At 36.3% G+C, this 17642-nt stretch overlaps 1 protein-coding gene and 1 non-coding gene across 7 annotated transcripts in view; both read right to left on the bottom strand.

The window, feature by feature from the left end:
• DIAPH2 (diaphanous related formin 2) overlaps positions 1 to 17642 on the bottom strand; it is a 968119-nt gene that overhangs the window by 380166 nt on the left and 570311 nt on the right. The gene's annotated exons all lie outside the window — the stretch shown is intronic.
• TRNAW-CCA lies at positions 3563 to 3634 on the bottom strand. Its single transcript has one exon. It is a non-coding gene; the product is annotated as a tRNA-Trp (tRNA).

Below are 17642 nucleotides of genomic sequence, written 5' to 3'. Positions count from 1 at the left end.
TTCACCATAAACCCAGGATCTAGCATATCACCCCAATCATTTTAGGACTCATGACCTCATAGTATTTGCAGTCAAAACTTTAAATATTAGGCAGGAAAATGATCATTTTTCCCCTAAGATTTACTCCAGATACTTGCTGAATTTTCTAATATAAATTCGGGGGAGGGCAAAACTTAATAACACAAATAGTTTAAAGTCTTAAACATTTGTCTAGGAATAACTTGGACGTTCAAAACTGGATATCAATTGTAGGCAGTTTCATGTAACTGTGACTTAGATTCACTAAAATGAATGCATTAAATGGGTTTGACTTTTTGATTATTGCCTCTTATGTGTTCTAAGAAGAATCTTGCTTTGTTTTAGTATTTACTATTGCATATAACTTTGACTTTGCAAGAGTTGAAATACACTAATAACTGTTTGAAATGTCTTTTAAAATTTACTCTTTGTCAACTTGATTAAATTCTTTGCCACCATTTTATCAGGGAAATTCTTTCCTGTCATCTTGAAGGTCAGAGACACTTTTCATTCTTCTTACTGGGCCTAACACAATACATTGTATATAGTATGACTAAATAAATTGGGTGGAATGAAATGGGTGAAATGAAAAGTCATGTTATTATCCAATAGCCTAAGCCTTGGTCAACTAAGAATAAACTAACCAAGTCCTAAATCATAATGAATGGAATGGGAAAATACCTTTATATTATTCATGTATCACACAGCTTCAGTGATTTCATAAGTCATAACTGTGCTCAGAACACTTCAGGGCCATAAATAACTCAGGTATTTTGTAAATGCTGATCATATTATGTGAATGAATAAATGTGATGTATTTTCTATATGTCTTCCCTGGTGGCTCAGATGGTAAAGCATCTGCCTAAAATGCAGGAGACCTGAGTCTGATCCCTGGGTCGAGAAGATCCCCTGGAGAAGGAAATGGTAACCCACTCCAGTACTACTGCCTAGAGAATCCCATGGACAGAGGAGCGGGGTGGGCTACAGTCCACGGGGTCACAAAGAGTCAGACACGACTGAGTGACTAAACAAGCATGTCATACTTATACATACTAAATGTGACTACTGGAAACACACACAAACACACACACACACACAGACACACATGAATGTATGCATGCCTGCTGACTAATGTCCCCAAGGGAATTCTAAATATAAATACAATGGTTTAACTGGGTGAAACTGCCATTCATGGGCTAGTATCTACATGTTAATGTTTAGGTGATGGAACATGTTCTAATTTCATCCTAAGAAGCAGAATTCTTTTGACTTCACTGACCACCTGAATATTTGAATTACGTGCTTTTAAAGAAACATTCAGTCTTCATCCATCAGAAACAAGTCTTGATATGCTTTAAATTATATTAGGTCATTCCTAATGTAGCATTTATTTTTGTAGTCTTATGTTTTATCAGTTATTCTCCAGTTTATAATGGAAAGGGTGTTCCATTGATAACATCTAGACTTTCCAGTCTTCCTGAGCTATTCTTTGATTCAGTCATTAGACGTGGGTAAGCATTGTGGGATTGGTACCATAATTATACTTTTTAGCTCTTCTTTCTCTTAGTTTCTAGATAATTTATGATCTGCCTTTTACTAGTTGAGTATCTTTTATGGCTCTCTATGAGTTTCTTTATACACATACCATGGATAGATCCCACAAGAAGCCCTCCTTATTTATCTCTGATTTAGCATTAAGATTGCCAACAAAATTAAGCTCAGGCCAGTCTATGCTGTTGGTAACGTACTCACACGGGTAACAGTATTCACAAGAGAAAGAAAAAAGACAAATACCTTTAGTCTGGTTGTTTGTTTTTCAATATTTTAACTGCAGAAAATGACAAAAGCCTATAGAAATTAAGTTAATCCTGGGAGAAGTAATAGAGTCTTCAAGATATAAATATATATGCCCTATTTTTACAATCCAGATAGAAGAGAAAATGATGGACTTAAAATATGAAGTTAACATTTCTAAAGTTTTCAATACACTAGACATGACTAGAAAGACAATTAAAAAATCAGGCAGCATCAGTGAGCCAAAGAGTTCAGTTAAAGTAGATGTTCATAAAACATGATATACATCATAAATATTTTAACCAAGAAAAGTATAAATAATATTCAATTGCCAATCTTTTTGATGTAGAGTTAAGGTATTCTATTTGAGTTATGATCCTCTGATTGGCTCTGTGCAAAGATTTGCTTGCATATAAACCATACAAAGGAGAAAGAAGTGGCAACCCACTCCAATATTCTTGCCTGGGAAATCCCATGGACAGAGGAGCCTGGTGGGCTATAGTCCAAGGGGTCGCAGAGTAGGACATGATGAGCAGGCACACACGAACCACACTAAATATGCAATTTAAGCCAGTTTCTACATTGGTTTCTAGATTTAAGTAGCTAGAACTTAAATACATTCATGAAGCATTCAGAGTACAGAAGGGTTTTGAAATTGGTGCCTATCTTTTAGCTTTTCTTACCTACTCTGATTAGACAGCAAATTTAAAATGACTTTATCAAGAATTTCCAAAGCATTCAACACAGTTTTCATAAAAAATGGCATACTTTTTAAGCACTATTTATTGGTTCACCAAATATTTAATTGAAAGACATAATTGAACTAACAAGTACAATTGACATATATAAGAGGCTTGGACGGTAAGCACAATAGTATCATGGCAAGCCAATATCTCAGATGTTACACTAGATGTGAGCAGTGGCCATGAGGAGATACCCCACATCCAAGGTCAGTAGCAGCGCCTGTGCTTCACTGGAGTGTCAGCAAATTTGGAAAACTCAGCAGTGGCCACAGGACTGGAAAAGGTTAGTTTTCATTCCAATCCTTAAGAAAGGCAATGGCAAAGAATGCTCAAACTACTGCACAATTGCACTCATCTCTCACGCTAGTAAAGTAATGCTCAAAATTCTCCAAGCCAGGTTTCAACAATACATGAACCAATAACTTCCAGATGTTCAAGCTGGTTTAAGAAAAGGCAGAGGAAGCAGAGATCAAATTGCCAACATTCACTGGATCGTCGAAAAAGTAAGAGAGTTCCAGAAAAACATCTATTTCTGCTTTATTGACTATGCCAAAGCCTTTGACTATGTGGATCACAATAAACTGTGGAAAATTCTGAAAGAGATGGGAATACCAGACCACCTGACCTGCCGCTTAAGAAATCTGTATGCAGGTCAGGAAGCAACAATAATCCAAAATCACTGCAGATGGTGACTGCAGCCATGAAATTAAAAGACGCCTACTCCTTGGAAGAAAAGTTAGGACCAACCTAGATAGCATATTCAAAAGCAGAGACATTACTTTGCCAACAAAGGTCCATCTAGTCAAGGCTATGGTTTTTCCAGTAGTCATGTATGGATGTGAGAGTTGGACTGAGTTGAACTATAAAGAAAGCTGGTGAGGTGAAGTTGCTCAGTCGTGTCCAACTCTTTGCAACCCTGTGGACTATAGCCTACCAGGCTCCTCCATCCATGGGATTCTCCAGGCAAGACTACTGGAGTGGGTTGCCATTTCCTTCTCCAGTGGATCTTCCCAACCCAGGGATCGAACCCAGGTCTCCTGCATTGGAGGCAGACGCTTTAACCTCTGAGCCACCAGGGAAGCTGAGCACTGAAGAATTGATGCTTTTGAACTGTGGTGTTGGAGAAGACTCTTGGGAGTCCCTTGGACTGCAGGGAGATCCAACTAGTCCATCCTAAAGGAAATCAGTCCTGAATATTCATTAGAAGGACTGACGCTGAAGCTGAAACTCCAATACTTTGGCCACCTGATGCGAAGAAGTGACTCATTTGAAAAGACCCTGATGCTGGGAAAGATTGAAGGTGGGAAGAGAAAGGGATAACAGAGGATGAGATGGTTGGATGGCATCACTGACTCAATGGACATGAGTTTGAGTAACCTCCAGGAGTTGGTAATGGACAGCGAGGCCTGGAGTGCTGCAGTCCATGGGGTCGCAAAGGGTCGTACACAACTGAGCAGCTGAACTGAACACTAAAAGTGCCAGGATGTACATGAGAACTGCTTACTAACTGTAAAGAGTCAGAGTGCCCTAGGCTTCAGTCAACACCTTACATCCAGTGAAATATGAGCACTGATTTCTCAGGAAACCTGGTTACAAGGAAGTGAATTAAGAGAATTTCTACCATAAAAGTGAGAGAATGACAGCCCAATAAGAGACGCTTCCTTTCCGAACCTCTCAGTGAGATAATTTTCAATTCTTGGAACATTCAAGTATTTTAAATTGGAAATTTTATAAGACAGATATCTTTCTAAAATAAATGACTCTTGTAAAGATTAAGATGCCACTGATCTTGGAACTTATATAATCATAGAAAAATTTATTCCTCTGTCAAATCTATGTTGAAAAACTCAGAGAGAACATAGCATATTTCCCTTAAAAGACATATCAGTTCATCTGTAAATAATTTATTGACTTCATAAACAGGTGTCAAAAATCAGGAAGTGTAAAAGCAACATAATATGCAAAGCATCTCTGTTTCACCATTTTCCTCTCAAGGCTGAAAAAAGAAAATGAGACGGTTGTTAGATTTGCACACAATTAAAGAGAAGTAGGATCATTAGAGACAGAAAGTGGTTTATTGATGGGACTCATTGCTCTCAGTCCATAAATGAAACCATTTTACTCCTAATGACCATAACCACCTCCTTAATCCTGACAGTGCTAAATTACAATTGGATATTTAATGATCTCAATCTTTCCCTTAGTTTATTAAAGCATAAAAAGATTAAGCAGATACTAAGTGACCTGAAGATAGTTAAAGAAAGACCATATCATAATTTTACTGACTAAACTCTGTAGTAATTAACAAGACTGGTGTTTGTCATTACAGTCTAACTAAAAATCTTGAAATGTTGAAATGTGCTATTTTCAGAAACTGACAACTAACAACTGACGTAACACTATAACCCAAGTAAATTAAACACCATCTTGTTTTTTCTCGAATAAGAGTCTAATTTTGGTCGGGAAATGGTGGCTTTTCATGAGTACATGCAATTACACTTGACAGTCAAGACTAATCCAGTCTTGTGTTTTTCGTTTGATTTTAAACTAAAAGGATAATATTTATAGTTATTAACAATTTTCTTTACTTTAAAGCTAGACTCACAATCTGTTTTTTGAACAATGACAAAAAAAAAAAAAAGAAACAAAAAAGCCTCTAACTTCAGAAATATATAACCATTGCTTCTTGAATTCCTAATGCTGAAATTCTCCCATCTATGAACTTACAGATCAAATCCCTAAACTACAAGGAGTTGACTGTTAGTTTAAAGTTGCTACTCATAAGTACTGTGATAGAACTAAATTACTTTACAATTTTTTTTATTGAACTAAAGTTGATTTATAATATCATGTAAGTTTTAGGTGTATAACACAGTAACTTATATATTCTTTATATGTGTATTCTTTTTTAATTTCTTTTCCTTTATAGTTTATTACATAACATTGAGTACAGTTCCCTGTGCTATAATGTAGGTCCATGTTGGTAGGACACTACTAATTTAATTCAAATACAAATACTGGTTTTACTATGTCTTAGGGAAAGTTTATTAATGTCAATTACTCTACATGTTTTAGTAATTAGAAAATACACAGTAAAAAATGGGAAAAAGGCAGTATAAAAGTTATCAAAAATGACACTGGTAACTTGACCTATACAAGATATTTGTAGAAACGTCCAATCAAATAAATGAAAACATATCAGAAAGTAAATGAGAAATTAACAGTGTTAAAATTTAAAATAACCCATGGTGACAATAATGATATGGTATAATCTACATTTTCAACCCAAAAGGCAATGGGGTAAACAGTTACAAAAAAGCAAAACCAAAAACACAAAGCTCATATAAGTCAATTGGAATGGCATCTATTTAAGAAAATAGGAAACACATTATTAGTAGGCTAAAATTTAGGAAAGGAGAATTGGAAATTAATCTATAACCAGTAAGAGCACACTAATATAAACTGCCTAAAAATTACTGAACCATATGTATACTAAGAAAATTTCTTCATTTACAATAGTAAACATTACATAAGAAGAACACATCACTTTGGACTCAGAAACAAGGAAAACTCAAGGACACGAGCAAAAACCTTTTTGCAGTTTAACAAAAAAAGCATAACTTTCAAACAAAAATCACAAAAACAAAGCATAATTTCCAGACAAATCCCTCTCAGAATTCAGTGGTCACATTATACTGCTGCTGCTAAGTCGCTTCATTCGTGTCCAACTCTGTGCGACCCTGTAGACGGCAGCCCACCAGGCTCCTCCATCCATGGGATTTTCCAGGCAAGAACACTGGAGTGGGTTGCCATTTCCTTCTCCAATGCATAAAAGTGAAAAGTGAAAGTGAAGTCGCTCAGTCATGTCCGACTCTTAGCAACCCCATGGACTGCAGCCCACCAGGCTCCTCCGTCCATGGGATTTTCCCGGCAAGAGGACTGGAGTGCGGTGCCATTGCCTTCTCCCACATTATACTAGCAGTGTGCTTTAAGTTTGTGAATGAATGAAGTCTAATATTATGACTTTTAGACCTTCCTTTAAGAATTTTCCACAATATCATATGTTACAGTGAATGTAACAGAAATCCAAGAGGTGGGTAATTTTTAACATTTTTTCCATTGAAATCTATTTTTATTCCTGTACATGGGTTAACCTACTTTGTTTGGAAATATCAATATTTTGTCACCATTGATGACTTGTTTTTTCTATTTGATAAACTTGATTTTCCTCTTTTCTTCAAATACCAAAATAAACAACAAAATGAAGGAACAAGCTTGAATGTGACTGAGATACTTCTTAAAAATGATATTTGCTACAGTGTAATTAATACTATTAGGTTTGCTGTAAATAACACTTTGATATTGTAATGACTTCATCCAAATACAAAGTCCAGTTCAATTTTCATCTTAATTCAAAAAACTACGGACTTTCAGACTAAAGAGACAGATATTTAATAGTAATCATCTGTGTACTTTACAGAGTCGGTTCATTCTAATCTTAAAAACTGTCTCAGGAAGAGAAAAAGTAGGCAGCAAAATCATTTTGTTAAGTTGTTGGAGAACTTTAAATGCTGTTACTTTGGACACAATCTGGAGCAAGAAATTTCAGTGATCACTGTAAGTATAAAATTATTTAAACACACTATTTAGCGGCCTCTCTGTTATATCAATTATATTTATATATAACAGAGTTACCTCTAAGTAGACGTATTAGCAAACGAAGCTTTGGTTAATAAAATACATATCAACCAATCTCTGACAGCACTTTTATGAAGATAAATCCCAACACCTGTGCAAATACTATTTTTAATTGAACCAGACACTGATGATTTGGAAAACTATATATATCATCTTTGTTTAGCTGTAATATGAAACATACATGTACATGGTTTATAATTTATGTTACCCAAAAAATATAAAGAATAAAAAAATGTACAGATCAGGTTGAATCATACCAAATTAGTACTTTATAGTTCAGAAATGGTTAAATATTCAGCAATTATATGTGGTTTGACCTAATACAATATGCTTTTTTTTCAACCATGCCATATGGATGAAAACTTCAAATCAATGCACTACATATACCTTCTAAGGGTATTTTAGGCACTGGGAATGGCAATAGTATTTGCAAAGAATGAATTTTTTTTTTTAATTTTAAATTTATTTATTTATTTATTTTTAATTTTTACTTTACAATTCTGTATTGGTTTTGGCATAGATTGACATGAATCCATTGCAGAAATATAAGACTTCAGTCAAGGACCTATTTCAACTTAAATTAGGCCATTTCCTGTTTATTATTTTTTTAATGGAAACCATAATTTCAAGTAAAGATGAGACAAACAAATGCTCACATGAGTCTTACAACCAAAGGAAAAAAGAGAGAGAGAAGAAAGACCCACTGAACTGTTTTTAACAGTATTTGTTCCTCCTATATAAATAGATTGTATGGCAGAGCTATTTATGTTACACACACACACACTATACACACACACACACACACACATATGTGTGTGTATGCACATATGTTAGGAGACCAAGCACAGTAAACACTTTTTCCCTATATAGCAATCGATTAATTATAACACATGTAAGGGTTACTATGGGATTATACGGAATCATTTGTGTGAAATTTGAAAATTGTAAAGCACTACAGAATCAAAAGAATATTTCAATTAAAACATGCCATTTAGACAATGCCTGGAAAGAATGCTTTTATAGAAACTGTTTTCAAAAGGGGAAGCTACGTGGTGACAGCAGATGAGCAAAGTGTGAGGCTACAACCTAAAAGGTGGAGCTGCTGAAAGAGTCCGGGACTGGCACTTGTCAGCATAGCTACCTGCTGGCAGAAGGGCTGCGCAGCGCCTCTCTTGCAGCTCCCCTCTGCTCTGCACCACGCTCGCTGCTCTCACCTAATTCACGCTGAGCCACGTCTCCTGCTCCTCCCCGTTCTGTCCTGCCACTGTCAGTCTGCTACTGGTGTGGTGAGGGAGCGGATGGAGGAGCACAAATGTTTATCAGCACACCCAAGTCTTCAGGCTCTTGCTCTGTTTGCTCTCCTCAAGATTCAAGTTAAATAATGACATTAAAGGTCATCTTTAGAGTTCTTTTTCTTCCTTCTAAAAATTGTAATCCCTGGTAAAGTCATCCCCCAAATGAGGGCTTGTCAAACTTATGTGCTTTCAGGCTTTTACAAACAGAATTTTTACTTCTGTAGCTGGAAAGTAAAATGTAGCAGAATCCAGGGCATAAGGCCTGAATGGAACTACTTTCAACAAAAGATAGCAAAAGAAATAACATTTGGACAAAAGGTGAGGTACATCTGGGAAGGAGGAAAATATATTATATAACAAATGTCGCTTGACAATAAATATGGGTGTAATTTTCTACTCCCAGTGTTTATTCTGCAAGCAATCTCAAACTATAAACTGTCACCCCCTTCCTACCATAAAAGGAAAATAGCCCTAAGAATTCACTGAATCACTGCTATGATTCTGCATGCCTGATGAGAGACCCATTTTCTGTTTTAACTTGTCCTTGCCAATCTTCTAAGTGGTCTATAATTCTCAATGATGAGTATTTTGCAGATGCTAAATCTAATCATTCTGACATCTATAAAAGATATTCAGTGGGTGAGTGAGATGAAAAATGATGGTGCAGAAATATGAAAAGTCTATGTTGCGATAACAATACGGCTACAACTATGGGTTACCATATTCCTTCAACAGAGGTAGCTTCTCTTCAAAGCTCTACTTCCATTTGGGTATTACTGATATTCCTGAAAAATCATCACACATAAAGCCTGTATGTGTATATTTGTTCCTATTTATTCAGTGGGTTTAGTTTTAATTTTAGCTATGAATCCCTAAGATTTAAAATGTGGCTGTAAAATGTAATTAAAAAAATGATGACAACAACAGCAGTTATAAGATCTATTGGACTATGGGTACATTTTTTTCTTCATCTTTACATTTCAAATTTTGTGAGGTATCATGGAAGAAAATATGTGTGCCTTCTTTTACTCAGTTTTGCCCCAAACTTAATGACAACTAAAAAAAAAAAAAACTATTTCCAAAGTGTATTTCAAAGAGTCAACAAGCAAATTATTTACATGTAATGTTCTTATAAGAAAAGATAGTCAGATAATTTAATATACAATGCTGACTGTCTATCATGTTATTGCTGTTGTTTAGTTGCTAAGTTGTGTCCGACTCTTTGCAACCCCATGGTAGCCTGCCAGGCTCCTCTGTCCATGGGATTCTCCAGGCAAGAATACTGGAGTGGGTTGCCATTCCCTTCTCCAGGGGATCTTCCTGACCCAGGGATCGAACCTGTGTCTCCTACATTGGCAGGCAGCTTCTCTACCACTGAGACACCAGGGAAACCCACTGTCTATCATAGAAAACCCTAAAATAGTAAATATAGCAGAGTTTTAAAATTTACTATTGAAATAGTTACATTCCTTTTCCCATGACTTGTTTTCAGAAGAATGTCCGAGACACAGGAAATGACATTTTTATGCACAACCTAACCTATGCCTGACTGCTAATTCCATACATGCAAAAATATATCATATGAAAGTTTAATAACTTCTCTGAAGACTGTCTACCAGAAGTCTAGTTGAAAGAGGCCAAAGATATCCTATTCTGACCTTGATAAATAACACTGTTTTAAGTATGAGTTATAGTGTCCCATAGACAAGAAAATCTTATAGAATCTATATTGAGTATGATTATTTTTCTTGTATTGTCAGGCAGTATTTAGTTTTTCCTGCTTGGTTGGAAAGCTAAAATTGATAAAGTCAGTGGAATAAAACACATATACATATGAGATATGTGAATAACAACTGAGATCATTAGTTTATTACATGTGCATTTTGTATCACTGCCTTCAAAAATTAGCTTAAATGTAAACTCTCATGAAAAGCTTGTCCTAACTTCTCAAAACATAAATGATGAGCACGAGCCTCTGTACTCCTAGAGCATACCTCAGTTCTAATTTTTTGGAAATCCTAAATTTCTTTCTCTAAAAGTTAACTGTGTGTGCATCACTGAGTTAACAACAACAAAGAAGTATTAATTAACATAGTGGCATAATTTTGCTAGAGCAGCAAATTGCCAGAAAATACTTGATTAGTTATGGGAAAGCATGAAATGATGGGAAAACATCTCCACTCTGAGTAGGAAGAGAACAGTGGCTTTCAGAGGTGCGGTCCCAGTGGTGGATGAGTCAGCAACTGTAGAGCAGACCATGGCAACTTCTAACTGAATAGCTCTGGGGTGTGACCGTGAGGGCGGCGGCCTAGGTACCCATGAGGAACCCAGAAACCGAGCGGTATCTCCTTCTTTCCCATTGTACTCCGTGAGATTTCAACGTAGGGTTCATAGGAGTCGGTTAAGAGTTTAATTAGAGTTTTATGATAGTGACATAAACTGTTTATCTCTTCTGTGTGGCCTGAGGAAATAAGATGAATTTGAAGTGAAGACATGACACCATAGTTTTTATTTTTATTATTTTTTTAATTTTTTACTTTATTTTACTTTATGAATCGCCATTCTAAGTTCAATACAGGATACAGGATGCTTGGGGCTGGTGCACGGGGATGATCCAGAGAGATGATATGGGGTGGGAGGTGGGAGGGGGGTTCAGGATTGAGAACTCATGGACACCATAGTTTTTAATATGGTCTTGATCCTCTGTACTGATAAGTGTGAGTGGTATAGAGAAGATTATGGGCACGACTCTGGTTCTTTTTATGGGAGCTTGGAAGGCCTGCATCAAATATGTTCCTTTCTATTTGATTTTTGTCCTCAGCTTCTTGAACTTTAACCCATGCTGTAGTCTATATTTTCTTGTGTTAAACTGATAAATATTATTAAACTCAATTCCACACATTTTGATTAGGTGTTTAATATGGAAAAGAAATATTGCGTTAGGTATGGCAGAGGTCTTAGTTTTATGTTTACCCCTTTCCCCTTTCTTAATTTTGACTCTAATAGTTAACAGCAGGCAATCAAAATACACTTCAAGACAGAAAATCATGAGTTCCATAAAAGAATTACAAGAAAAGTGCTTGACTGTTCAAGGAAGACACCACAGCCTCCAGAGTGGGTACTGACAATGAACAAAAAGCATCTAAGATGAAGCTCAAAGGATGGCAGACTTTATTTGAAACATGGAATCCTTCTCTCAGGGTCAAACAAATGTCATGACCTGATTCTTCTTTCCTACCTACCCCACTTATTCTCGTAACCAACATTTGTCACCTGTTTGAGAATCTGTACCATGCATGAGCTGACAATTTTATCTCTAATCCCCAAGAAAAAGATTCCATATAATTATGAAATATCGTTAATACAGTCAACATCTTTTTGCAAAACATTTGCTAGAGAGCAGAATGGTGCAAGGGGTTGGAGGAATTGGAGAGATGTTGGACAAAGAGTACAAATTTCCACTTAAGAGAATATGAATAAGTTCTGGGGATCTAATGTACAGCCTGGTGTTTATAAATAACAATATAGTGTTCTATACTTGAAAATTCATAAAATACTAGATATTAAATGTTTTCACCACAAAAAAAAAGGTGATATTATGTAATATGTTGGATGTGTTAGCTAACATCTATGGTGGTAATCATATTGCAGTATATAAGCTGATCAATACACTGTACACATTAAACTCACACAAAATTACATAGTAATTATATCTCAATAAAGCTGCAAAAAAAAGTAAAATAAAAAATAGAGGTTTCCCACAGAAGAGTCATTAATTGAGGCCTTATAGTATCTGCATTGGTATATAATAACATTTCTGGTTAAGAAGGAGAAGGCAATGGCAACCCACTCCAGTATTCTTGCCTGGGAAATCCCATGGACGGAAGAGCCTGGTAGGATGCAGTCTATGGGGTCGCTATGAGTTGGACATGACTGAGCGACTTCACTTTCACTTTTCAGTTTCATGCATTGGAGAAGGGAGTGGCAATCCACTCCAGTGTTCTTGCCTGGAGAATCCCAGGGACGGGGGAGCCTGGTGGGCTGCCGTCTATGGGGTCACACAGTCAGACATGACTGAAGCGACTTAGCAGTAGCAGCAGCAGCTGGTTAAGAAACACTGAATATAACATCTCACAAATAAATCTACCAGTTCTTGGACTGATCCAAATGTTAAAAATTCCTTCAATGGCTAAGTCCAGTGAGAAAGTCTCTTATATTAGGAGAAAGGGGTTAATCACTATAAGAATAAGAAAAAACAGTGTAACTTTGGACTCAATATTTGATTGCTAAAACTATTAGGCCAATTTCAAATTTTTTTAAAGCAAGTGAGATATAAATGAAAATAAACTACATTTTTTCCTCAATAAGATATACATGTTCTATATAACTATATGAGCCATATGTAAATATGCATGTGTGCCTATATAGGTAAATATGTTTTTTCCCATTATGGGAATCTAATTAACTTAGGCAGCAGAAAGTAGCAGCTGTCTAGTAACACCAATAAGCAGATAAGCCCACATTATTTCTCTAGTAGACTTTAATACAAAATATGGGATTCCATATATCATCTTGCAGTCCCTTACTGTACAATTTCATGGCCAAAAGACCACATGAATGCCTACGGGAGGAAAGAAAGAACACGAGCTGAGGATTTCTCTCCTTAGCCTTCTTCATTTTAAATAATTATATGGCTGAGAGTGAGCTAAGAACTCGATTCCTTTTCCTTTTTTCCACAGGCAGTGATATGATTCACTTCACAGAGATACTCATGGTTAGAACCAGAAAAGAACTGGAAATTAACAAGTGGAACCTGTTTCCCTCTTATTGCACATGAGTGATTCATCTCACTTTTAATAACAGCTGAATTCTTGCATGACTGGGAAGAAAAATCTCAATGTAGAATGTTGACCCAGCTCAACAAAAAGCTTTTAAAGCAATGAAGTGCTGAGATTCAATGACACACAATTACCTAATACCCAAAAAAACTATATAACAAGAACCCTGAGAGGAAGACTGCTGGTTCCCTCTCTCTTAGAAGGAGACAGATTTAATGAGATAATTGTATTTCCTATATACAAGTTAGTATTATATTAAAAACAAAACAAAATCAAAACTTATTCATCTAGATGCATGCTATAGAGAAGCTGAATATCAGAGATTTGTTTTTAAGCAAGATTAAGGTGCTAAGGTGCTTAGTCACTCTGCTGGATCCAACTCTTTGTGATCCCATGGACTGTAGCTTGCCAGTAATCACTCATTCTCAGAGAAATGCTAATCAAAACCACAATGAGGTACCATTTCATGCCAGTCAGAATGGCTGCTATCCAAAAGTTTACAAGCAATAAATGCTGGAGAGGGTGTGGAGAAAAGGGAACCCTCTTATACTGTGGGTGGGAATGCAAACTAGTACAGCCACTATGGAGAACAGTGTGGAGAGTCCTTAAAAAACTGGAAATAGAATCGCTATATGACCTAGCAATCCCACTGCTGGGCATACACATGGAGGAAACCAGAATTGAAAGAGACATGTGTACCCCAATGCTCATTGCAGCACTGTTTATAATAGCCAGGACATGGAAGCAACCTAGATGTCCATCAGCAGATGAATGGATAAGAAAGCTGTGGTACATATACACAATGGAGTATTACTCAGCCATTAAAAAGAATACATTTGAATCAGTTCTAATGAGATGGATGAAACTGGAGCCGATTATACAGAGTGAAGTAAGCCAGAAAGAAAAACACCAATACAGTATACTAACGCATATATATGGAATTTAGAAAAATGGTAATGATAACTCTGTATGCGAGACAGCAAAAGAGACACAGATGTACAGAACAGTCTTCTGGACTGTGGGAGAGGGCGAGGGTGGGATGATTTGGGAGAATGGCACTGAAACATGTATAATATCATACGTGAAACGAATTGCCAGTCCAGGTTCAATGCATGATACAGGATGCTTGGGGCTGGTGTACTGGAATGACCCAGAGGGATGGTATGGGGAGGGAGGTGGAAGGGGGTTCAGGATGGGGAACACATGTACACCCATGGCAGATTCATGTCAATGTATAGCAAAACCAATACAATATTATAAATTAAAAAGTAAATAAATAAAATACAGTGTGGGAATCTGGATGGTAGATATTACTCTGCATTTATATTTGTATCCTCAAGATGTCTGATATAGAGACTTTTAATAACTATTTATTGACTGAATTAGTGAGAATAAAATTATAACAAAATGATTCTCTACAGTAAATCAAGAGTGCATTTGCAGTTTGTCCAAGCAGTACATTCAGACCTTTGCTAATATTTAATACAGTTAAGAATTACAGGAAGCATTTTTAAAGATATAAAACAATATTTGATGCATCTTAGCATCTGATAATGCAAGGCAAAATTAAAAAACATATCATGTAGCAGTATTTAGATGGCTTTGGTAATTGAAAGCAATTTGACACAGAAATGAAAAAAGATTATATTAACACTATAATGCCACATGGTGTGCATATTTTAGCATTTCAAGGGAAACGCTTTTCTCAATCTAGAGAACAAGTGAAAACAGAAGCAGTCTTAAAAGAATATGATGAGTAGTACAGAAAGGGGTAAAATCATAAGAAAGGAACAGTCTTTCTCTCCTTTGGTTTGGAGAAATTCAACTGAAATTAGAGCCTAATATATGCCTATTATTTCATCTAATATCTTACAATTAGTTTCAGGCTGCCTTGTTAAAGTTCATAGCCTCCAACAACAATAACATTTGTAATTCCTTTCTCTATAATGAAGGTAATTTCTATCAAGGAAATAACATTGATCTACAATCAAACTTCAATGTGAATTCCAATTTTTAAAAAATTTCTTAACATCAACAACTCATACTGCTTTTCCTACACATTTCAACCATTCCTTTACAGCATACAGACAAACTTAAGGATAATGACAGTGGTATAATGATGAAAATACCCAAACCTACCTCTCAACTATTTAACCGAAGTTGAAAGTGAAAGTCGCTCAGTCATGTCTGACTCTTGCAACTCCATGGATTGGAACCTCTGTCCATGGAATTCTCCAGGTAAGAATACTAGAGTGGGTTGCCATTCCTCTTGCCAGTCCATCTTCTGAATCCAGGGACTGAACCCTGGTCTCCCGCATTACAGGCAGATTCTTTACCAACTGAGCCAGCATAGAAGCCCATGTAACTAGCGACTTCTTACAAATTTGAAAAGTTACAAAATGTAATACATCACAAATGCTCCTGCGTAGGAAGTGAGCAGAGCACTTTTTATGTAGATTACCTAATTTGATTTTAGCAACACTGTCAAAGAAGTAAATATGACAATTATACTTACTTGGAGAAACCTAGTGATGAGCAAGGGCTTCCCCGGTGGCTCAGTGGTAAAATGTCCGCCTGCAATGCAGAAGCTGCAAGAGACAGAGGTTCGATCCCTGGGTGGGGAAGATCCCCTGGAGGAGGGAATGGCAACCCACTCCGCTGTTCTTGCCTGGAGAATCCCATGGACAGAGGAGCCTGACGGGCAACAGTTCATGTGGTCACAGAGTCTGGCATGACTGCAGTGACTTGGCACACATGCAGTGATGAGAAAAGTTATAAGCACACTGAATCTCATACAACTAGTCACTTGCAGAGCAAAGATTCTAACTCAGGTCCTATGACTCTAAATCTTATGAAATCTACCCAGCTATAAAACATTACTTTCATTTTTGATAATTAAAAATTAAAAAAAAACAAAATTAATACTATTTAATACCATATAGTTTACCTTTATTTTCTTTTGAGAAAGGGGAAAATAGGATCTTGATTGAGGTTACCTTAAAATTAATATAATTTTTTTTTCCATAGTTTTTATTTTTATTTTTTTTTCAAATTTATCTTTTTATTTATTTATTTTTTTATTTTACTTTACAATTCTGTATTGGTTTTGCCATACATTGACATGAATCCACCACGGGTGTACATGTGTTCCCAAACCTGAACCCCTCTCCCACCCCCCCTCCCCACAACATCTCTCTATTTTAAAAACCAAAGACAATGCCAAAATTTGGCCTCCTTATTCATGCATCTGATGATTTAAGAAAACACTCAAACCAAAGATTCTAACAAACTTTTCTTGAATAATCTACAAAATGGAGTCAAAATCATTATTTCTAAATGCCCGAAAATGCATACTTATAACATTCATTAAATATTTGTCATACTGCCATCTTCTGAACAATTTTACCTATTTCTCATTAGAGTTCACAATGTTAATTCAAATGGCATTTTTAGACTGATAAGGGATAGTTTTTGCTCAGTAAAAAACAAAATAAAGATGGTATATCATATTATTTCAGGTCACATGAATAATGTTTATGGATTTTAGAACTAAAATTCATCATTCCATGGAAGAGTAAAATCCCAAGATGCGAGTAAAATACGTATGGAAATGGTCCTATTCTTGTCCTTTTACCAGACATGGAGCTTGACTGATAATTCTTTATAATCCTTTAGGCCAACTCTTCTATGTATTTGTGGGTCTCTGGTTTGCTATTTTTCAAGTTTTCTTTTTTTTAAATACTAAAAGAATGTTTCTATCCCTATAAAGAAGGGCAAGCATTCCATATTTCAAATTTGGTTAGGTAGCAAACCAGCACACATTACAAAGTGAAGAGCTTCAAACCCAAGACACTTTAGGCAACACTGCACGACATGCTAGATGCCACAACTTATTTACAAAATGCTTGATGGCACCACAGCCCTCTAAGATGCTACATAAAGACTCAGAGAAAAGACAAAAACCCAGAGTTCTACAGACTCTGGTGTTGGGTCAGGGAAATGGTACATGGGGTGGGATTCCTATGTCATGAGGGTGCCGTATGACAGTGGCTGGGCAGCAGGATGTAGGAATCACCAGAGAAAACATCAGCTGCTAGATGGCGATCCCAAACCTAAGGAAGCACCCACAACTTGTCCTCCAGTGGCCAGCATGATGCAAGGCTGGCCAATGTCTTCATTCCTTGCTCATAAAGTTTCCAATTTAGTCTACCAAAGGATTCACCTCCTTTCTCCACCTCATTCATACCAACCAATAA

The sequence above is a fragment of the Oryx dammah genome, unplaced genomic scaffold (genome assembly GCF_014754425.2).
Source record: "Oryx dammah isolate SB20612 unplaced genomic scaffold, SCBI_Odam_1.1 HiC_scaffold_23, whole genome shotgun sequence".
Lineage (NCBI taxonomy): Eukaryota > Metazoa > Chordata > Mammalia > Artiodactyla > Bovidae > Oryx > Oryx dammah.
This window is presented reverse-complemented; position numbering and strand designations above follow the sequence as displayed.